General features: G+C 41.9%; 1 protein-coding gene and 1 pseudogene across 1 annotated transcript in view; one reads left to right on the plus strand and one right to left on the minus strand.

Moving 5' to 3' along the window:
- The window catches only part of LOC126188129 (glutamate receptor 1-like), a 559,761-nt gene that overhangs the window by 506,613 nt on the left and 29,097 nt on the right, over positions 1-24,051 (minus strand). The gene's annotated exons all lie outside the window — the stretch shown is intronic.
- Positions 3,807-3,925, plus strand: LOC126189425 (5S ribosomal RNA; annotated as a pseudogene).

Genomic DNA, 24,051 nt, shown 5'->3' on the forward strand with positions numbered 1-24,051 from the left:
GACCTGTGACGGAGTTTTTCAGCTTAGATTCTAGTGTGGGTGTAATGATTTAGAAATGTGACTTTCTGTAATAAAATTGAGTTCATAAGCGTTAAGAACGTCTCATCTCCAGTGACGCGTTTCCTAGTATTTGCAACATCACGGTATTGACTTTCATCTGGATTGATTACCTTAGAGAAGAGTGTTCTCTAGTGATATCTTGTGATATACAATGTGTATAGTCAAACGACTGTACTGCAAAGAGGTCACAGGATCAGCAGGACAGCTACGTTATTTGGGCTGAATGCAAGTCAGACGAAATGCGATTCATGTCGCTCAGATACTTTTGGGTGTGACCTCCTGAGCAATTTAACTCATCTGTAATGCTGTCGAGATGACAATCCCCCGATGCTAGCAATATCCTGAGCTGGTATAGCGTTGGCTGCTGGTACTAGTGTAGTTCACAATCAGAAAAGCAAGCGAACGTTAGTGAATGTAATCTTAATAAACTGAGGCGAATCATTAACAAATTTAATCCTTTACATATATGTATAATATTACTTCAGTTCTCAACAATCCCTGTTAATCAGTCAGAATGCGACATGAGCCTACCTGCGCGAGATTGGAAGATAGACCTAAGGCACAGTGACGTTAAATGGAATACTTCTATAGACTACAGGTAAATATTTGTGCATCACTAGAGAGAGACAAACAAGTTTTGAATTAAAAATCGGATGAATAAATACATGGTTGAGATCTAATGTAATACAAATACTCTGAATGGTTTCTGATTGCATACAAAAACGGTGTCAAGCGTCTGGTGGGTTAAGGGATCCGTTGCAATTCTTATGAATATAACGACAAGTACTGACATTTATTGCCAGCAACGCAAACGCGTTATTACCGTCCCTGATGAAAAACGACCGAGCGAGCAGCATAAAGTGCTGCAACTATACGACACTGCATGAACGCTCGCCAATAACATGACGAAAGCAGTTATCCAGTAACTTGGTTAGGGGGTGTTTCACGTATCTCGATGTTCCGCGCCCATGTTTCCACATTTTCAGCTCTTCTGCATTTTACCGTCCGATAAGGACAATCAATTATCCTTTATGTAGAAACTAATTTTTTTCTATGTAGTAAAATGGTACACTTACGGCAGTCTTACGATGTTATTTAGTACACGGCTACAAGTACACTATTTTCAGGCCCCAACTGATGCTGAGGGAGGTTATCTCCTACCGCGTACACGATTCCATCTGTGGCTATCATCTATGAACTGGCTTTGGAAGCCTAGCTGTAACAACGATGTTGTGAGTCCAACCTTCACACAACATCGTTGTAACAGGTAGTTTGCGAAAAGGAGTTCATAGATGTTGGTCACTGATGGAATCGTGTATACGATTGCAGATAATCCCCACAGCGTCAATTAAGGCCTGAAGACAGTGTACAAATACACCGAAACTGGTAGCCATATAATAAATAACATTGTAAGGACGTATGTAGGTGTTCCATTTTATTACATAAGTGACCGGCCGAAGTCTCTCAAACCTTGAATCAGAAGGATGGACTTCCTTTTTTTTAAATTTTATTTCTGTGGTACTATGTCGTCCGTCCTTCCGGAAAGGTCGGTTTCGCCACCCGCAACGTTTTATGCATATTTTAAAAATTTGTGCCTATTTTTCAAGTGGTGACGGGAGACAATGTGAGGAATCACCACGTAATTTGCCTATTCCACCTAAAACCTGTTATCAGATCAGCCGCTGTGCCTTGAGAAACAATTCGCTACAGACTCAACCCACTTTTTCGCGAGACAGCGAGCTGTGGTTGATGCTATAAACATTGCAATCGCTTCTGTTCTCTGCCCAAGGTAGTACCACTGAATGCAACGCCCGCTGCATGAACTTCTCTTATATTCGAAATGTAGACGGAGTAGCTCCTAGGTGATCCAACTTCTACTCATGCTACTAGAAAATTTCCTATATGACCGTCAACCTGTGAAATTACCGTCTACAGCCTGGTTTGTTCACGGCAACGTTTTCAGCTACGTACTGTTATTGTTTTGTTACTAACGAATGCATGTTGTTGCATGACTAAAGCTAATGGTGCTTTCCAGTGCTTATTCACCCCCTTTCCACATTTTGAACGCTCTGAAGATGGTTGCAAACAGCAACCGAAACTAGTTATCGAACTTCAATTGTGATAGGAAAATAGCGGTCTAGGCATTAAAAGATTTTTCTTTAAAAAATTATTTAATAAAATGATGATAATTTCCAAATTCAAGGTTGTAGTACGCTTCTTGCCAGTTCGAGATTTCGAAGGCTCGAATCCTACCTCGGGCATGGATGTATGTGATGTCCTTAGGTTAGTTAGGTTTAAGTAGTTCTACGTTCTAGGGGACTGATGACCTCAGATGTTGAGTCCCATAGTGCTCAGAGCCATTTGAACCATTTGAGTTCGAGGTTTGTTGCATGCCGCCATCGGTATAAAGATCCTCAGAGTATTCACTAAACAAATGTATACACATTTAACTTTCATTCTAACTAGGGAAGTATAAAGAGAGCTGTAAATTAATAGAACCGAAGATCACCGTTTTTATCAGTGTAAAATGGGTCTGTTTGAGCCCTCTTTCATTTTTCACCATTCATCTTTCCTTGTTAATTATTTACGAGTCAAACAAATGTTTTCAGTTCTGTTTAATAGAGTTATTGTACAGATAACACCTATGGACTTCGCACGTTTCATACATTTAGTTACCCATCAGGGCGCTGATAACCTCGTCCCTGACCGCCCATAGACTCCAAGCACACACGCGGATAACCAGTAAACTGTTTCCATCTCCTGCTAACCTCTGAAGGATATCTATCGGTGTGAATCTGTTGAGTGAATATGTCAATTGTGGGACGGAGAGTTTATTTTTCTACGTGTGAAGTAGTACCAACTTTTTAGAGCTCCTCCAAATATGGAGGCAAAGTAATTGCCTCTTGATCCCGAGCTTGTCCGTTCTCTTCGTCGATGCAGTTGGCGATCCTGCTCTTTTTCAACTTATTCTGCGATCCGTCGTTAAGCTGTGAGTCTGAGTTTGTTCTTTGCAACATGGCTTCTTATGATTCAGTTATAGTTACCTAATGCGTTGGGATATGTTTCTAATTCCATTCACTGTGAAACGAGCCAACCTAACATTGCCCTTTTTTCTGACTAGACACAGCCAAGTGCCTTCAAAACTTGTGTTGTGTCTAGACAAGACAGCCTAGACACAATGAGAGGAAGCCGAAAGGCACGCGCTTAAACTCACGCAGGCTGGCGTGAGGTCTGAAACAGGATACGTAAAGAATGCTATAAAGAAAAGTACGTAGCTTCTGGAATACTTAACTTTAATCCACATTTGTAGAACATCGCTCTTGATGATACATTAATAGAATCTAAATATCAATTGAATACGGCGCCTTGCTAGGTCGTAGCAAATGTAGCTGAAGGCTATGCTAACTATCGTCTCGGCAAATGAGAGCGTAATTCTCAGTGAGCCATGGCTAGCAACGTCTGCTGTACGACTGGGTCGAGTGCTAGTACGTCTCTCTAGACCTGCCGTGTGGTGGCGCTCGGTCTGCAATTACTGACAGTGGCGACACGCGGGTCCGTCGTATACTAGCGGACCGCGGACGATTTAAAAGCTACCACCTAGCAAGTGTGGTCTCTGGCGGTGACACCACAGCTTGAGTCATTTCACTTGAATATCTTAGTTTGTGTATCTCTCACATATCGAGCATTACATATCGCTAGATCAAGTACTTTAAATTTCAATTCCGCGGTGGAAGTAAGTTAGTGACGTCAAAGGCCTTGCCGCAGGGGTAACACCGGTTCCCGTCAGATCACCGAAGTTAAGCGTTGTCGGGCTTGGCTAGCACTTGGATCGGTCACCGTGTGGGTCTGCCGAGTGCTGTTGGCAAGCGTGGCGCACTCATCCCTTGTTAGAGTAATTGTGAAACTATGCGACTGAGAAGTAGCGACACCGTTCACGAAAACTGACAACGGAAGGGAGAACGCTGTGCTTATTACATTTCCCTCCGTCTCCGCATCCAATAACGCCTTAGGGTTGAGGATGACACGGCGGCTGGTCGGTACCCTTGGGCCTTCGGAGCCTGTTTGGACGATGTTTGTTTCTTTGTAGTAAGTTTGTCATCTTCAGTGATGAATTTCTGTGCCATGCTTGCACTGTGTAAACTTTGCAACTGTTTCATTGAGTAAATGGCTCATCCGCTTATGGTTCTCTTGTGTGCTTCTGTTAATTTTTTTTAATTCTTTATTTCCAGAAAAACTTATTAAGGGGCTCCGGAACGCCCTATACTTGCAATGTTAAAATAACGCTTATAAATTACATCTTTCCTCACAAAGTATTTGAGGTAGGAAGTTGAACTTTTTACAGATTATTTATTGGAACATGGGCTACAACTTAACACAGGGATTTTGCAAAATTTTAGTTCAGTTTTTAAAGATGATTTTTTTTCAATTGTAATGAAAATTCACAACATTTTTTTTGCAATTTTTTATTTATATGTTCAAAAATATACAGTTTTTTGGAAAAAGGCTGTGTTAAATTATGCAGAAGGTACTGTGTAACATTTACTGAAAGTTTGAAACAAATATGTTTGGAAGATCCTTAGAAAACATGTAATTAGTATGAGAAAATAAAATTTTTGGGAATCGAGCGACAAAGATTGGATTACCTTTTTAGTGCATTCCAGGTCCATAGGATGGATTATCTTCATCCTCCGCAAACTCCTGCTCCAGCTTCCTCTTGTTCCTCCTCCTGTTTACTCTTGCTTGTATTTCTAGACTCTTTACAGCCCTGTCTGCAGCCCGTTCCCTGTCTAAAGCAAGCATCGCTCGTACCATGTTCGAACCTATCTTCATTCCCATATTTCTAAATACCTTGCACCTTACAATGTTGCCATCATTGAAAGTCGCAACAGCATCATACACACCAAAGTGAAGTGTTTCTATTCCAACAAATACAGTCTTGGGGATTCTCGACCATATAACACTATTTACACTTTCATTGGGGTTTTGAGTTTTTCCGTGAATACACTTTTTCAACAGTTCAGGTGCTGCTAAGTCTCTGAAAATAGGTTAGCCACAACACATACTTTATCTCACATCACTAAAATGTACCTGATGAACACGGACGTTAATAGTAACACCATTTGACAGCAGTTTAACAGCGCCACAGTGGGTCACGCTCATGTAGAACACATTTCAAAAAAAAAATTTAAAAATAGTTGTAGCCTTCGGAATTGAATAAATTATATATCTATTAAAAGGTAATAGTCTGCAGATTCAGAAAACGCAAAAAAGTAAAAATTGAACTTTTCATGATTTTGAGCCTTTCCGGAGCCCCTTAATTATACAATTTAGCCCACTGCCTTATGTGATTAGTGGGCCGGAATAGTGATACAATGGTATAAGTTGCAGCTATTCTAGGCTATATTTTAGTAACTAGTTAGTTGATAAGCTATGAGAAAAATGCAATGGGCAAATTAGTGTGTTAATTTACTACTAATAAGATAACCTTACTATAGACTAGTCATTAAGGCCTCCAGCGTTACAAATGTGCCAATATAAACCTAGTATAGAGCCTTGCTCATTGAGCTAACCCCAATGAGCGTTCCCCTGACACTGGGCAGGCCAAGATGTTGATCGCTGCAGGTTCCTAAGGATAGTGTCTAAAAACTAGGTCCTACAACTAAACTTATCCTAAGGTCGAATCAGGTGCGTTGTCCATATCGGTAGGGTTGCACCCCACTCCCCTTAAGTCCCGAGGCGCGGCGGATTCAAGACTGAGGAAGTCGGCCTCTCCGCGCCCAGGCGGTTTGGGAATAGGGTACCGGACTCTATCGGTGTTTAGGTAAGTCTCTTATAGGTGCTAATTTAATTCTCTCTCTGCCAATTTTACCACTGAGTCTTGGCTGGATGTAACTATTGTGTACATTAAGAGAAGATTTTTTTCTTTGTTTACTGATTCAATAATGTTTCATGTGCTTTGTGTGGTTAATCAGATTATTGCAATAAACTCTCATTTTGATTGTAAAAGACTTGCAGATGTTCAAACCCAACACGTATTGCCGTATTCTACGAAATCCCCCTAATGTCCAATGGCTCATGCTTCTCAAGAGATAGGGCAACTGATATTCCTCACCAAGATTAAAACAGTTAACTGATGTATTTTTCGTCTTTTGTGTTCCTTCTGTATACGTTGCAATCCTCCATTGCCCTTTCTACATTTAGAATTTAATAAATAATGTCTGCTACCAGGAACTGACGGTATTTCATGCACTGTGTACGACAGTGATAGGCAATAAAAAATGTAAATCACTATCATCCTCCTTTCGGGTCCAGGGAAAATAGAAATTCCGTGGTGATATGACCAAAAATGTGTCTACTAAGGTAATAGCAGATTAGACAATTATAACTGGTAGATTATGTAATCAGAAAGAGATGAAGGCAGTTTACACTTACCGGCCCAGGCCAGGATTATTTGAAATAAAAAAGTAGTAGGCTGCTTTTAAAAATAACGGCTTTCCTTCAATTCAGGGTTATTCATTAGTAACTGAGGGGTTTCAGAAGATTTCTGCGCGAAATCAAGAACTCATACAGAACATGTCGCATATCAGTGGAAACATTACTTGTTCAAATTTCGATTCGTTAACACGCTGTAGCGTTATTGCGCTAGAGGACAGGGATGTCAGAAAACGCAGACAAATCATCGCTCTCATTTGTCGCATTGAGTCAGCTCACTCCGCCAAATAGGCAACCCAGTAAACACATTTCCAAAACCAGCTTCTGCGTCTTTCCGGGTAATTCGTGTCAGCAACGTCAGTGACATATTGACGTTTGCCGCGCCACGCAAGACCGCCGTTATGTGAATTAAGAATGAGGACAAAGTATCTACATCCTGATAATGTATTTGTATTTTTTCAGAATGTCTTGAGCGTGCCCCTGACACTGGGCAGGCCAAGATGTTGATCGCTGCAGGTTCCTAAGGATAGTGTCTAAAAACTAGGTCCTACAGCTAAACTTATCCTAAGGTCGAATCAGGTGCGTTGTCCATATCGGTAAGGTTGCACCCCACTCCCCCTAAGTCCACGAGGCGCGGCGGATTCAAGACTGAGGAAGTCGGCCTTTCCGCGCCCAGGCGGTTTGGGAATATGGTACCGGACTCTATCGGTGTTTAGGTAAGTCTCTTATAGGTGCTAGTTTAATTCTCTCAGATAGTCCTTTAAGACTTTCTGTGATACCGCGTTAGCTAGTTCGTTAATGGTCTGAAAAGTGTCGTGTTGTCTGAGCAGTCTATATTTGTCATTGTGCGGTAGTTGGTCGCGTAACACTGAGGCTACATCACTGAAAAGGGGGCACTCGTATACTACATGCTTCTGTTAATTTATCGTGGATTTTGTAACCGTTTTCACCATGACCGTGTTTCATCCTGTGTCGCATTATCTTCATGTTTGATGATAGTGATGATTCCGCGGTCAAAGGAAGCACTAGTCAGTAGATCAAACACGAAACTCTACTTGTGTAGCATAAACGCCATATAAAGGAAGTTACTGAATTTATTGACTTTTGTGGGAAATTTATTCACAACTCGGAAAGATGTGGTCTGATACCCGACAGAGTTTGAAGAAAGGAAATGTTGACATAGTAACCGTTAACAGTTAATCAGGGAACCAATTCGTGAAGATAATATCTTAGATCTGCTACTTACAAACAGACCACAACTTCAGACTGAATTACCATAGAACATGAAATCAGTGTAAGGCCGTTACAGTGTCGTTCAATACGGCTGTAAATTGGAATAAAAAGAGAGGCAGGAAGATCTTCGCAACAGCGGCAACAAACAGATTTCCGATTAAGCCGGAGCGAAAATTTCATCTCCAGCACTAACAACGTTGTGCATCAATGGTTGAAGTTCAGCAGCGTTGTATAAGCGCCTTAGACAGTATGTGCAAAGAAAGTTGTGGGGGAGGGAAAAGACCCACCGTGGTTCTACAATGATGTTGGAAAGCTGTTACGAAATCAAAGAGAATTTCACTGCAAATTTAAATATAGCCAAATCCTCACCGACAAATGAACATGAAGCAGAGCAAAAATTAGCGTAAGGAGAGCCATGAGTGAACCATTCAACGAATTCGAAAGTAAAATTCTGTCTACCGACTTAACAACAAATCCTAACAGGTTTCGGCCTTATGTTAAATACGTAAAAGGATCGAAGCCATCTGTCCATACACTCTGTGAGCATAACGGCACTGAAACGACGGACGACACAGAAAAATCCGATATAGTATATGCCTTTTTCCGAAATTGTTTCACAGAGGAAGATCTGACTATAGTACCTCCTTTAAATCGTCGCACGAACGCCAAATGGACTGATATGAAAATAAGTGGACATAGGTTAGCAAAGAAGTAAGGAGAGGTACACAGCATTCAGTCGCAATCCCATTAATTTTTATTATTCTTTCAAATCTAGATTTCGGCTATAAATAGCCAACTTCAGTGTATTTGAGTTACAATTCAACAGACTCGTGACAATGCATATCACCATATGTTCTTACAGGTGTTAAGCAGAAGGAGTTTCTTTCTGCCGATACCTCTGTATAGGAAGATGGAGATTCTCTCTGACTATGCACCTGTAAGAACATATGGTGACATGTACTGCCACGAGTCCGTTGAACTGTAATTCAAATGCACCGAAGATGGCTGTTTATAGCCGAAACCTAAATTTCCAAGAATAATAAAAATTATTGGGACTGCCACTGATTGCTGTGTACCTCTCTTTCCTTATAGTCTATGGTCGCTATGCACAACGATTCCTTATGGAATCAAAGTAGGGCAGAAAAGAAAGTGAAATGGTAAGAAGAGTGAAGAGCACTGAACGTGACCGGATAACAATACGATTCCACGTAGAGTATGCGAAAGCACTTGTTCCTCTTCTAGCAATAACAAACCGTAGGTCTCTGGAGGAGCGAAGTGCACCTGATGATTATAAAAAAAAGCAAGGGTTGCTCAAAGTCGTCGAACAGAGGCCCGAAACTATAGGCTTATATGTTTTACTTCTATCTACATCTATATCTACATGAATACTCTGCAAATCACATTTAAGTGCCTGGCAGAGGGTTCTTCGAACGGGAAGAACGATTGACAGTAATCCCCCGTGTTGGTTCGAATCCCTCCAATTTTATCTCCATGGTCTTCTCGCGAGTAGTACGCGGGAGGAAGCAACATATTTGTTGAATTTTCTGGCAACGCATGCTCTCGGTCCTTTAGTAATAAATCACACAGCGATGCAGGATGCCTCTCTTGCAGCGTCTGCCATTAATGTTGATTGATCTTCTCTGTGATGCTTTCGTGCTTAGGAAATGAACCTGTAACGAAACGCACTGCTGCTCTTTCGATCTTCTCTATTTACTCTATCAAACGTATCTGGTACGAATCCCGTAATGTCGAGGAATATTAGAGTACTGCTCCAACGAGGGGTTTGTAAAGTACCTCCAAGTTTATATGACTGTAAACTTCCCCTGCGTACACAGTTGATGAAAAGCTCTCGGGTTTCCGGCCGTGTGGCAGTATTATAAAGCCGCGACGTTTCGGAGTGACATACTCATCATCTTCTGACGAAGGCAGAAGATAATGAAACTTCCTGGCAGATTAAAACTGTGTGCCCGACCGAGACTCGAACTCGGGACCTTTGCCTTTCGCGGGCATGTGCTCTACCAACTGAGCTACCGAAGCACGACTCACGCCCGGTATCCACAGCTTTACTTCTGCCAGTATCTCGTCTCCTACCTTCCAATCTTTACAGAAGCTCTCCTGCGAACCTTGCAGAACTAGCACTCCTGAAAGAAAGGATATAGCGGAGACATGGCTTGGCCACAGCCTGGGGGATGTTTCCAGAATGAGATTTTCACTCTGCAGCGGAGTGTGCGCTGATATGAAACTTCCTGGCAGATTAAAACTGTGTGTCTGCAAGGTTCGCAGGAGAGCTTCTGTAAAGTTTGGAAGGTAGGAGACGAGATACTGGCAGAAGTAAAGTTGTGGATACCGGGCGTGAGTCGTGCTTCGGTAGCTCAGTTGGTAGAGCACTTGCCCGCGAAAGGCAAAGGTCCCGAGTTCGAGTCTCGGTCGGGCACACAGTTTTAATCTGCCAGGAAGTTTCATATCAGCACACACTCCGCTGCAGAGTGAAAATCTCATTCTGGAGAAGATAATGAGTTCGTCACTCGTCGAAACGTCGCGGCTTTATAATACTGCTCCCAGCCTGAAAACCTGAGAGCTTTTCATCAAGCTCCGATGTTGACGCACTACTCTTCTGTGGATTCTTCCAATGCATCAATCTGTCCTGCGACTAGTTTCACGTGGTTATTCTACTTCAGTCGGTCCGTATGCACACTCATAGACATTTTATGGAAGTATCTGCTTTCAACATTTGTGCTGCATTGGTGTAGTCATACAATAATGAGCCATCCTGTCTCTGTATGCCGGCCGTGGTGGTCGAGCGGTTCTAGGCGCTTCAGTCCGGAACCGCGCTGCTGCTACGGTCGCAGGTTGGAATCCTGCCTCGGGCGTGGATGTATGTGATGTCCTTAGGTTAGTTAGGTTTAAGTAGTTCTAAGTCTATGGGACTGATGACCTCAGATGTTAAGTCCCATAGTGCTCAGAGCCATTTGAACCATTTGTCTCTCTATATGCACTGCGTTACATTTATGCTGACGGGCAATTGCTACCCCTTGCACCATGCGTCGACGCTTTGTAGGTCTTCCTCGATTGCGCTACCATATTCTAACGCTGCTTCTTCTCTATATACGGCACCATCACCCATGAAAAGTCTCCCGAAACTTATGCTGTTGGCTACACGTCATTTATATCTATTGTGAAAAGTAATGTACCTAAAGCACTGTCGTGCGGTACGCCAGAGGTTACTGTTACGTCTGACAACGTCTCTTCATTGAGAATGACTTGCTGCTTTCTGTCTGTTAGAATTTCTTCACCTAATTGCTCCGATATTCCGTACAATCGTATTTTGTTCATTAGACTGCAGTACGGGACAGTATCGAATAACTTTCGGAAGTCAAGGAACATGGCATCCACCTGGGCGCCGGTATCTTCAGCCTTTTGGATCTCATAGACGTACAGCAAGAGCTGAATTACACACGATCGTTATTGGCCTCCAGAAATGTCATAATACACGAGGATAAAACATGTTTCAAAATTCTGCAGCTTCCGAAGTAGAGTTACTAAATACAGCTTTGCGAAATTCCTTCTCTAAAGAAGACGAAGTAAATATTCCAGAATTCGAATCGAGAACAGCTGCCAACATTAGTAACGTAGAAATAAATATCATCGGTGTAGTGAGGCAACTTAAATCAATGAAAGCAAGTCTTCTGGTCCAGACTGTATACCAATTAGGTTCCTTTCGGAGTATGCTGATGCATTAGCTCCATACTTAACAATCATATACAACCGTTAATTCGACGAAAGATCCATACCCAAAGACTGAAAAGTTGCACAGGTTACAACAATATTCAAGAAAGGTTGTATGAGTAATCCACTAAATTACAGGCCTGTATCGTTAACGTCGATATGCAGCAGGATTTTAGAACATATATTGTGTTCGAACATCACGAATTACCTCGAAGAAAACGGTCTATTGACACACAGTCAACATAGGTTTAGAAAACATCGTTCCTGTGAAACACAACTAGCTCTTTATTCACATGAAGTGTTGAGTGCTATTGACAAGGGATTTCAGATCGATTCCGTATTTCTGGATTTCCGGAAGGCTTTTGGCACTGTATCACACAAGCGGCACGTAGTGAGCTTGTGTGCTTATGTTATGTGACTGGATTTTCTGTCAGAGAGGTCACAGTTCGTAGTAATTGACGGAAAGTCATCGAATGAAACAGAAGTGATTTCTGGCGTTCCCCAAGGTTGCGTTATACGCCCTTTGCTGTTCCTTATCTAAATAAACGTTTTGGGAGTCAATCTGAGCAGCCGTCTTCGGTTCTTTGACGCTGTCGTTTATCGACTAATAAAGTCATCAGAAGATCAACACAAACTGCAAAACGATTTAGAAAAAATGTGCGAATTGTGCGAAAAGTGGCAGTTGACCCTAAATAACGAAAAGTGTGAGGTCATCCACATGAGTGCTAAAAGGAACTCGTTAAACTTCGGTTACACTATACATCAGTCTAATCTAAAAGCCGTAAATTCAACTAAATACGTAGGTATTACAATTACGAACAACTTAAATTGGAAAGGAATACACAGAAAATGTTGAGGGGAAGGTTAACCAAAGACTGCGTTTTATTGGCAGGACACTTAGAAAATGTAACAGACCTACTAAGGAGACTACCTACACTACGCTTATACGTCTCAAAGAAAGGGAGCACGCTTTGTATTATAACGAAATACGGGAGAGAGTGCCACAGAAATGATACCGGATTTGGGCTGGAAATCATTAAAAGAAAGGCGTTTTTCGTTTTGACGGAATCTTCTCAAGAAATTATAATCACTAACTTTCTCCTCCGAATGCGAAAATATTTTGTTGACACCGACTTACATAGGGAGAAACGATCACCACGACAAAATTAAGGAAATCAGAGCTCGTACGGAAAGATATAGGTGTTCATTCTTTCCGCATGCTATACTTGGAATAATAGAAAATTGTGAAGGTGGTTCGAAGAACCCTCTGCCAGGCACTTAAATGTGATTTGCAGAGTATTCATGTAGATATAGATGTAGATAGAAGTAAAACATATAAGCCTATAGTTTCGGGCCTCTGTTCGACGACTTTGAGCAACCCTTGCTTGTATTTCTAGACTCTTTACAGCCCTGTCTGCAGCCCGTTCCCTGTCTAAAGCAAGCATCGCTCGTACCATGTTCGAACCTATCTTCATTCCCATATTTCTAAATACCTTGCACCTTACAATGTTGCCATCATTGAAAGTCGCAACAGCATCATACACACCAAAGTGAAGTGTTTCTATTCCAACAAATACAGTCTTGGGGATTCTCGACCATATAACACTATTTACACTTTCATTGGGGTTTTGAGTTTTTCCGTGAATACACTTTTTCAACAGTTCAGGTGCTGCTAAGTCTCTGAAAATAGGTTAGCCACAACACATACTTTATCTCACATCACTAAAATGTACCTGATGAACACGGACGTTAATAGTAACACCATTTGACAGCAGTTTAACAGCGCCACAGTGGGTCACGCTCATGTAGAACACATTTCAAAAAAAAATTTAAAAATAGTTGTAGCCTTCGGAATTGAATAAATTATATATCTATTAAAAGGTAATAGTCTGCAGATTCAGAAAACGCAAAAAAGTAAAAATTGAACTTTTCATGATTTTGAGCCTTTCCGGAGCCCCTTAATTATACAATTTAGCCCACTGCCTTATGTGATTAGTGGGCCGGAATAGTGATACAATGGTATAAGTTGCAGCTATTCTAGGCTATATTTTAGTAACTAGTTAGTTGATAAGCTATGAGAAAAATGCAATGGGCAAATTAGTGTGTTAATTTACTACTAATAAGATAACCTTACTATAGACTAGTCATTAAGGCCTCCAGCGTTACAAATGTGCCAATATAAACCTAGTATAGAGCCTTGCTCATTGAGCTAACCCCAATGAGCGTTCCCCTGACACTGGGCAGGCCAAGATGTTGATCGCTGCAGGTTCCTAAGGATAGTGTCTAAAAACTAGGTCCTACAACTAAACTTATCCTAAGGTCGAATCAGGTGCGTTGTCCATATCGGTAGGGTTGCACCCCACTCCCCTTAAGTCCCGAGGCGCAGCGGATTCAAGACTGAGGAAGTCGGCCTTTCCGCGCCCAGGCGGTTTGGGAATAGGGTACCGGACTCTATCGGTGTTTAGGTAAGTCTCTTATAGGTGCTAATTTAATTCTCTCTCTGCCAATTTTACCACTGAGTCTTGGCTGGATGTAACTATTGTGTACATTAAGAGAAGATTTTTTTCTTTGTTTACTGATTCAATAATGTTTCATGTGCTTTGTGTGGTTAATCAGATTATTGCAATAAACTCTCATTTTGATTGTAAAAGACTTGCAGATGTTCAAACCCAACACGTATTGCCGTATTCTACGAAATCCCCCTAATGTCCAATGGCTCATGCTTCTCAAGAGATAGGGCAACTGATATTCCTCACCAAGATTAAAACAGTTAACTGATGTATTTTTCGTCTTTTGTGTTCCTTCTGTATACGTTGCAATCCTCCATTGCCCTTTCTACATTTAGAATTTAATAAATAATGTCTGCTACCAGGAACTGACGGTATTTCATGCACTGTGTACGACAGTGATAGGCAATAAAAAATGTAAATCACTATCATCCTCCTTTCGGGTCCAGGGAAAATAGAAATTCCGTGGTGATATGACCAAAAATGTGTCTACTAAGGTAATAGCAAATTAGACAATTATAACTGGTAGATTATGTAATCAGAAAGAGATGAAGGCAGTTTACACTTACCGGCCCAGGCCAGGATTATTTGAAATAAAAAAGTAGTAGGCTGCTTTTAAAAATAACGGCTTTCCTTCAATTCAGGGTTATTCATTAGTAACTGAGGGGTTTCAGAAGATTTCTGCGCGAAATCAAGAACTCATACAGAACATGTCGCATATCAGTGGAAACATTACTTGTTCAAATTTCGATTCGTTAACACGCTGTAGCGTTATTGCGCTAGAGGACAGGGATGTCAGAAAACGCAGACAAATCATCGCTCTCATTTGTCGCATTGAGTCAGCTCACTCCGCCAAATAGGCAACCCAGTAAACACATTTCCAAAACCAGCTTCTGCGTCTTTCCGGGTAATTCGTGTCAGCAACGTCAGTGACATATTGACGTTTGCCGCGCCACGCAAGACCGCCGTTATGTGAATTAAGAATGAGGACAAAGTATCTACATCCTGATAATGTATTTGTATTTTTTCAGAATGTCTTGAGCGTGCCCCTGACACTGGGCAGGCCAAGATGTTGATCGCTGCAGGTTCCTAAGGATAGTGTCTAAAAACTAGGTCCTACAGCTAAACTTATCCTAAGGTCGAATCAGGTGCGTTGTCCATATCGGTAAGGTTGCACCCCACTCCCCCTAAGTCCACGAGGCGCGGCGGATTCAAGACTGAGGAAGTCGGCCTTTCCGCGCCCAGGCGGTTTGGGAATATGGTACCGGACTCTATCGGTGTTTAGGTAAGTCTCTTATAGGTGCTAGTTTAATTCTCTCAGATAGTCCTTTAAGACTTTCTGTGATACCGCGTTAGCTAGTTCGTTAATGGTCTGAAAAGTGTCGTGTTGTCTGAGCAGTCTATATTTGTCATTGTGCGGTAGTTGGTCGCGTAACACTGAGGCTACATCACTGAAAAGGGGGCACTCGTATACTACATGCTTCTGTTAATTTATCGTGGATTTTGTAACCGTTTTCACCATGACCGTGTTTCATCCTGTGTCGCATTATCTTCATGTTTGATGATAGTGATGATTCCGCGGTCAAAGGAAGCACTAGTCAGTAGATCAAACACGAAACTCTACTTGTGTAGCATAAACGCCATATAAAGGAAGTTACTGAATTTATTGACTTTTGTGGGAAATTTATTCACAACTCGGAAAGATGTGGTCTGATACCCGACAGAGTTTGAAGAAAGGAAATGTTGACATAGTAACCGTTAACAGTTAATCAGGGAACCAATTCGTGAAGATAATATCTTAGATCTGCTACTTACAAACAGACCACAACTTCAGACTGAATTACCATAGAACATGAAATCAGTGTAAGGCCGTTACAGTGTCGTTCAATACGGCTGTAAATTGGAATAAAAAGAGAGGCAGGAAGATCTTCGCAACAGCGGCAACAAACAGATTTCCGATTAAGCCGGAGCGAAAATTTCATCTCCAGCACTAACAACGTTGTGCATCAATGGTTGAAGTTCAGCAGCGTTGTATAAGCGCCTTAGACAGTATGTGCAAAGAAAGTTGTGGGGGAGGGAAAAGACCCACCGTGGTTCTACAATGATGTTGGAAAGCTGTTACGAAATCAAAGAGAATTTCACTGCAAATTTAAATATAGCCAAATCCTCACCGACAAATGAACATGAAGCAGAGCAAAAATTAGCGTAAGGAGAGCCATGAGTGAACCATTCAACGAATTCGAAAGTAAAATTCTGTCTACCGACTTAACAACAAATCCTAACAGGTTTCGGCCTTATGTTAAATACGTAAAAGGATCGAAGCCATCTGTCCATACACTCTGTGAGCATAACGGCACTGAAACGACGGACGACACAGAAAAATCCGATATAGTATATGCCTTTTTCCGAAATTGTTTCACAGAGGAAGATCTGACTATAGTACCTCCTTTAAATCGTCGCACGAACGCCAAATGGACTGATATGAAAATAAGTGGACATAGGTTAGCAAAGAAGTAAGGAGAGGTACACAGCATTCAGTCGCAATCCCATTAATTTTTATTATTCTTTCAAATCTAGATTTCGGCTATAAATAGCCAACTTCAGTGTATTTGAGTTACAATTCAACAGACTCGTGACAATGCATATCACCATATGTTCTTACAGGTGTTAAGCAGAAGGAGTTTCTTTCTGCCGATACCTCTGTATAGGAAGATGGAGATTCTCTCTGACTATGCACCTGTAAGAACATATGGTGACATGTTCCGGAGCGATCTGAAGTGGAATGATCACATAAAACAAATAGTGGGAAAAGCAGGCGCCAGGTTGAGATTCATAGGAAGAATTCTAAGAAAATGTGACTCATCGACGAAAGAAGTAGCTTACAAAACGCTTGTTCGTCCGATTCTTGAGTATTGCTCATCAGTATGGGACCCTTACCAGGTTGGATTAATAGAAGAGATAGACATGATCCAGCGAAAAGCAGCGCGATTCGTCATGGGGACATTTAGTCAGCGCGAGAGCGTTACGGAGATGCTGAACAAGCTCCAGTGGCGGACACTTCAAGAAAGGCGTTACGCAATACGGAGAGGTTTATTATCGAAGTTACGAGAGAGCACATTCCGGGAAGAGATGGGCAACATATTACTACCGCCCACATATATCTCGCGTAATGATCACGACGAAAAGATCCGAGAAATTAGAGCAAATACGGAGACTTACAAGCAGTCGTTCTTCCCACGCACAATTCGTGAATGGAACAGGGAAGGGGGGATCAGATAGTGGTACAATAAGTACCCTCCGCCACACACCGTAAGGTGGCTCGCGGAGTATAGATGTAGATGTAGATGTAGATGTACTGCCACGAGTCCGTTGAACTGTAATTCAAATGCACCGAAGATGGCTGTTTATAGCCGAAACCTAAATTTCCAAGAATAATAAAAATTATTGGGACTGCCACTGATTGCTGTGTACCTCTCTTTCCTTATAGTCTATGGTCGCTATGCACAACGATTCCTTATGGAATCAAAGTAGGGCAGAAAAGAAAGTGAAATGGTAAGAAGAGTGAAGAGCACTGAACGTGACCGGATAACAATACGATTCCACGTAGAGTATGCGAAAGCACTTGTTCCTCTTCTAGCAATAACAAACCGTAGGTCTCTGGAGAAGCGAAGTGCACCTGATGATTATAAAAAAAAGCAAGGGTTGCTCAAAGTCGTCGAACAGAGGCCCGAAACTATAGGCTTATATGTTTTACTTCTATCTACATCTATATCTACATGAATACTCTGCAAATCACATTTAAGTGCCTGGCAGAGGGTTCTTCGAACGGGAAGAACGATTGACAGTAATCCCCCGTGTTGGTTCGAATCCCTCCAATTTTATCTCCATGGTCTTCTCGCGAGTAGTACGCGGGAGGAAGCAACATATTTGTTGAATTTTCTGGCAACGCATGCTCTCGGTCCTTTAGTAATAAATCACACAGCGATGCAGGATGCCTCTCTTGCAGCGTCTGCCATTAATGTTGATTGATCTTCTCTGTGATGCTTTCGTGCTTAGGAAATGAACCTGTAACGAAACGCACTGCTGCTCTTTCGATCTTCTCTATTTACTCTATCAAACGTATCTGGTACGAATCCCGTAATGTCGAGGAATATTAGAGTACCGCTCCAACGAGGGGTTTGTAAAGTACCTCCAAGTTTATATGACTGTAAACTTCCCCTGCGTACACAGTTGATGAAAAGCTCTCGGGTTTCCGGCCGTGTGGCAGTATTATAAAGCCGCGACGTTTCGGAGTGACATACTCATCATCTTCTGACGAAGGCAGAAGATAATGAAACTTCCTGGCAGATTAAAACTGTGTGCCCGACCGAGACTCGAACTCGGGACCTTTGCCTTTCGCGGGCATGTGCTCTACCAACTGAGCTACCGAAGCACGACTCACGCCCGGTATCCACAGCTTTACTTCTGCCAGTATCTCGTCTCCTACCTTCCAATCTTTACAGAAGCTCTCCTGCGAACCTTGCAGAACTAGCACTCCTGAAAGAAAGGATATAGCGGAGACATGGCTTGGCCACAGCCTGGGGGATGTTTCCAGAATGAGATTTTCACTCTGCAGCGGAGTGTGCGCTGATATGAAACTTCCTGGCAGATTAAAACTGTGTGTCTGCAAGGTTCGCAGGAGAGCTTCTGTAAAGTTTGGAAGGTAGGAGACGAGATACTGGCAGAAGTAAAGTTGTGGATACCGGGCGTGAGTCGTGCTTCGGTAGCTCAGTTGGTAGAGCACTTGCCCGCGAAAGGCAAAGGTCCCGAGTTCGAGTCTCGGTCGGGCACACAGTTTTAATCTGCCAGGAAGTTTCATATCAGCACACACTCCGCTGCAGAGTGAAAATCTCATTCTGGAGAAGATAATGAGTTCGTCACTCGTCGAAACGTCGCGGCTTTATAATACTGCTCCCAGCCTGAAAACCTGAGAGCTTTTCATCAAGCTCCGATGTTGACGCACTACTCTTCTGTGGATTCTTCCAATGCATCAATCTGTCCTGCGACTAGTTTCACGTGGTTATTCTACTTCAGTCGGTCCGTATGCACACTCATAGACATTTTATGGAAGTATCTGCTTTCAACATTTGTGCTGCATTGGTGTAGTCATACAATAATGAGCCATCCTGTCTCTGTATGCCGGCCGTGGTGGTCGAGCGGTTCTAGGCGCTTCAGTCCGGAACCGCGCTGCTGCTACGGTCGCAGGTTGGAATCCTGCCTCGGGCGTGGATGTATGTGATGTCCTTAGGTTAGTTAGGTTTAAGTAGTTCTAAGTCTATGGGACTGATGACCTCAGATGTTAAGTCCCATAGTGCTCAGAGCCATTTGAACCATTTGTCTCTCTATATGCACTGCGTTACATTTATGCTGACGGGCAATTGCTACCCCTTGCACCATGCGTCGACGCTTTGTAGGTCTTCCTCGATTGCGCTACCATATTCTAACGCTGCTTCTTCTCTATATACGGCACCATCACCCATGAAAAGTCTCCCGAAACTTATGCTGTTGGCTACACGTCATTTATATCTATTGTGAAAAGTAATGTACCTAAAGCACTGTCGTGCGGTACGCCAGAGGTTACTGTTACGTCTGACAACGTCTCTTCATTGAGAATGACTTGCTGCTTTCTGTCTGTTAGAATTTCTTCACCTAATTGCTCCGATATTCCGTACAATCGTATTTTGTTCATTAGACTGCAGTACGGGACAGTATCGAATAACTTTCGGAAGTCAAGGAACATGGCATCCACCTGGGCGCCGGTATCTTCAGCCTTTTGGATCTCATAGACGTACAGCAAGAGCTGAATTACACACGATCGTTATTGGCCTCCAGAAATGTCATAATACACGAGGATAAAATATGTTTCAAAATTCTGCAGCTTCCGAAGTAGAGTTACTAAATACAGCTTTGCGAAATTCCTTCTCTAAAGAAGACGAAGTAAATATTCCAGAATTCGAATCGAGAACAGCTGCCAACATTAGTAACGTAGAAATAAATATCATCGGTGTAGTGAGGCAACTTAAATCAATGAAAGCAAGTCTTCTGGTCCAGACTGTATACCAATTAGGTTCCTTTCGGAGTATGCTGATGCATTAGCTCCATACTTAACAATCATATACAACCGTTAATTCGACGAAAGATCCATACCCAAAGACTGAAAAGTTGCACAGGTTACAACAATATTCAAGAAAGGTTGTATGAGTAATCCACTAAATTACAGGCCTGTATCGTTAACGTCGATATGCAGCAGGATTTTAGAACATATATTGTGTTCGAACATCACGAATTACCTCGAAGAAAACGGTCTATTGACACACAGTCAACATAGGTTTAGAAAACATCGTTCCTGTGAAACACAACTAGCTCTTTATTCACATGAAGTGTTGAGTGCTATTGACAAGGGATTTCAGATCGATTCCGTATTTCTGGATTTCCGGAAGGCTTTTGGCACTGTATCACACAAGCGGCACGTAGTGAGCTTGCGTGCTTATGTTATGTGACTGGATTTTCTGTCAGAGAGGTCACAGTTCGTAGTAATTGACGGAAAGTCATCGAATGAAACAGAAGTGATTTCTGGCGTTCCCCAAGGTTGCGTTATACGCCCTTTGCTGTTCCTTATCTAAATAAACGTTTTGGGAGTTAATCTGAGCAGCCGTCTTCGGTTCTTTGACGCTGTCGTTTATCGACTAATAAAGTCATCAGAAGATCAACACAAACTGCAAAACGATTTAGAAAAAATGTGTGAATTGTGCGAAAAGTGGCAGTTGACCCTAAATAACGAAAAGTGTGAGGTCATCCACATGAGTGCTAAAAGGAACTCGTTAAACTTCGGTTACACTATACATCAGTCTAATCTAAAAGCCGTAAATTCAACTAAATACGTAGGTATTACAATTACGAACAACTTAAATTGGAAAGGAATACACAGAAAATGTTGAGGGGAAGGTTAACCAAAGACTGCGTTTTATTGGCAGGACACTTAGAAAATGTAACAGACCTACTAAGGAGACTACCTACACTACGCTTATACGTCTCAAAGAAAGGGAGCACGCTTTGTATTATAACGAAATACGGGAGAGAGTGCCACAGAAATGATACCGGATTTGGGCTGGAAATCATTAAAAGAAAGGCGTTTTTCGTTTTGACGGAATCTTCTCAAGAAATTATAATCACTAACTTTCTCCTCCGAATGCGAAAATATTTTGTTGACACCGACTTACATAGGGAGAAACGATCACCACGACAAAATTAAGGAAATCAGAGCTCGTACGGAAAGATATAGGTGTTCATTCTTTCCGCATGCTATACTTGGAATAATAGAAAATTGTGAAGGTGGTTCGAAGAACCCTCTGCCAGGCACTTAAATGTGATTTGCAGAGTATTCATGTAGATATAGATGTAGATAGAAGTAAAACATATAAGCCTATAGTTTCGGGCCTCTGTTCGACGACTTTGAGCAACCCTTGCTTGTATTTCTAGACTCTTTACAGCCCTGTCTGCAGCCCGTTCCCTGTCTAAAGCAAGCATCGCTCGTACCATGTTCGAACCTATCTTCATTCCCATATTTCTAAATACCTTGCACCTTACAATGTTGCCATCATTGAAAGTCGCAACAGCATCATACACACCAAAGTGAAGTGTTTCTATTCCAACAAATACAGTCTTGGGGATTCTCGACCATATAACACTATTTACACTTTCATTGGGGTTTTGAGTTTTTCCGTGAATACACTTTTTCAACAGTTCAGGTGCTGCTAAGTCTCTGAAAATAGGTTAGCCACAACACATACTTTATCTCACATCACTAAAATGTACCTGATGAACACGGACGTTAATAGTAACACCATTTGACAGCAGTTTAACAGCGCCACAGTGGGTCACGCTCATGTAGAACACATTTCAAAAAAAAATTTAAAAATAGTTGTAGTCTTCGGAATTGAATAAATTATATATCTATTAAAAGGTAATAGTCTGCAGATTCAGAAAACGCAAAAAAGTAAAAATTGAACTTTTCATGATTTTGAGCCTTTCCGGAGCCCCTTAATTATACAATTTAGCCCACTGCCTTATGTGATTAGTGGGCCGGAATAGTGATACAATGGTATAAGTTGCAGCTATTCTAAGTTATATTTTAGTAACTAGTTAGTTGATAAGCTATGAGAAAAATGCAATGGGCAAATTAGTGTGTTAATTTACTACTAATAAGGTAACCTAACTATAGACTAGTCATTAAGGCCTCCAGCGTTACAAATGTGCCAGTTGAAATATAAACCTACTATAGACCTTGCTCATTGAGCTAACCCCAATGACCGTGCTCCTGACACTGGGCAGGCCAAGATGTTGATCGCTGCAGGTTCCTAAGGATAGTGTCTAAAAACTAGGTCCTACTACTAAACTTATCCTAAGGTCGAATCAGGTGCGTTGTCCATATCGGTAGGGTTGCAACCCACTCCCCCTAAGTCCCGAGGCGCGGCGGATTCAAGACTGAGGAAGTCGGCCTTTCCGCGCCCAGGCGGTTTGGGAATAGGGTACCGGACTCTATCGGTGTTTAGGTAAGTCTCTTATAGGTGCTAATTTAATTCTCTCTCTGCCAATTTTACCACTGAGTCTTGGCTGGATGCAACTATTGTGTACATTAAGAGAAGATTTTTTCTTTGTTTACTGATTCAATAATGTTTCATGTGCTTTGTGTGGTTAATCAGATTATTGCAATAAACTCTCATTTTGATTGTAAAAGTCTTGCAGATGTTCAAACCCAACACGTATTGCCGTATTCTACGAAATCCCCCTAATGTCCAATGGCTCATGCTTCTCAAGAGATAGGGCACTGATATTCCTCACCAAGATTAAAACAGTTAACTGATGTATTTTTCGTCTTTATGTGTTCCTTCTGTATACGTTGCAATCCTCCATTGCCCTTTCTACATTCAGAATTTAATAAATAATGTCTGCTACCAGGAACTGACGGTATTTCATGCACTGTGTACGACAGTGATAGGCAATAAAAATGTAAATCACTATCATCCTCCTTTCGGGTCCAGGGAAAATAGAAATTCCGTGGTGATATGACCAAAACTGTGTCTACTAAGGTAATAGCAAATTAGACAATTATAACTGGTAGACTATGTAATCAGAAAGAGATGAAGGCAGTTTACACTTACCGGCCCAGGCCAGGATTATTTGAAATAAAAAAGTAGTAGGCTGCTTTTAAAAATAACGGCTTTCCTTCAATTCAGGGTTATTCATTAGTACCTGAGGGGTTTCAGAAGATTTCTGCGCGAAATCTAGAACTCATACAGAACATGTCGCATATCAGTGGAAACATTACTTGTTCAAATTTCGATTCGTTAACACGCTGTAGCGTTATTGCGCTAGAGGACAGGGATGTCAGAAAACGCAGACAAATCATCGCTCTAATTTGTCGCATTGAGTCAGCTCACTCCGCCAAATAGGCAACCCAGTAAACACATTTCCAAAACCAGCTTCTGCGTCTTTCCGGGTAATTCGTGTCAGCAACGTCAGTGACATATTGACGTTTGCCGCGCCACGCAAGACCGCCGTTATGTGAATTAAGAATGAGGACAAAGTATCTACATCCTGATAATGTATTTGTATTTTTTCAGAATGTCTTGAGCGTGCCCCTGACACTGGGCAGGCCAAGATGTTGATCGCTGCAGGTTCCTAAGGATAGTGTCTAAAAACTAGGTCCTACAACTAAACTTATCCTAAGGTCGAATCAGGTGCGTTGTCCATATCGGTAGTGTTGCACCCAACTCCCCCTAAGCCCCGAGGCGCGGCGGATTCAAAACTGAGGAAGTCGGCCTTTCCGCGCCCAGGCGGTTTGGGAATAGGGTACCGGACTCTATCGGCGTTTAGGTAAGTTTCTTATAGGTGCTAGTTTAATTCTCTCAGATAGTCCTTTAAGACTTTCTGTGATACCGCGTTAGCTAGTTCGTTAATGGTCTGAAAAGTGTCGTGTTGTCTGAGCAGTCTATATGTGTCATTGTGCAGTAGTTGGTCGCGTAACACTGAGGCTACATCATTGAAAAGGGGG

The sequence above is a fragment of the Schistocerca cancellata genome, chromosome 5, assembly GCF_023864275.1.
Source record: "Schistocerca cancellata isolate TAMUIC-IGC-003103 chromosome 5, iqSchCanc2.1, whole genome shotgun sequence".
In the NCBI taxonomy this organism is placed as follows: domain Eukaryota; kingdom Metazoa; phylum Arthropoda; class Insecta; order Orthoptera; family Acrididae; genus Schistocerca; species Schistocerca cancellata.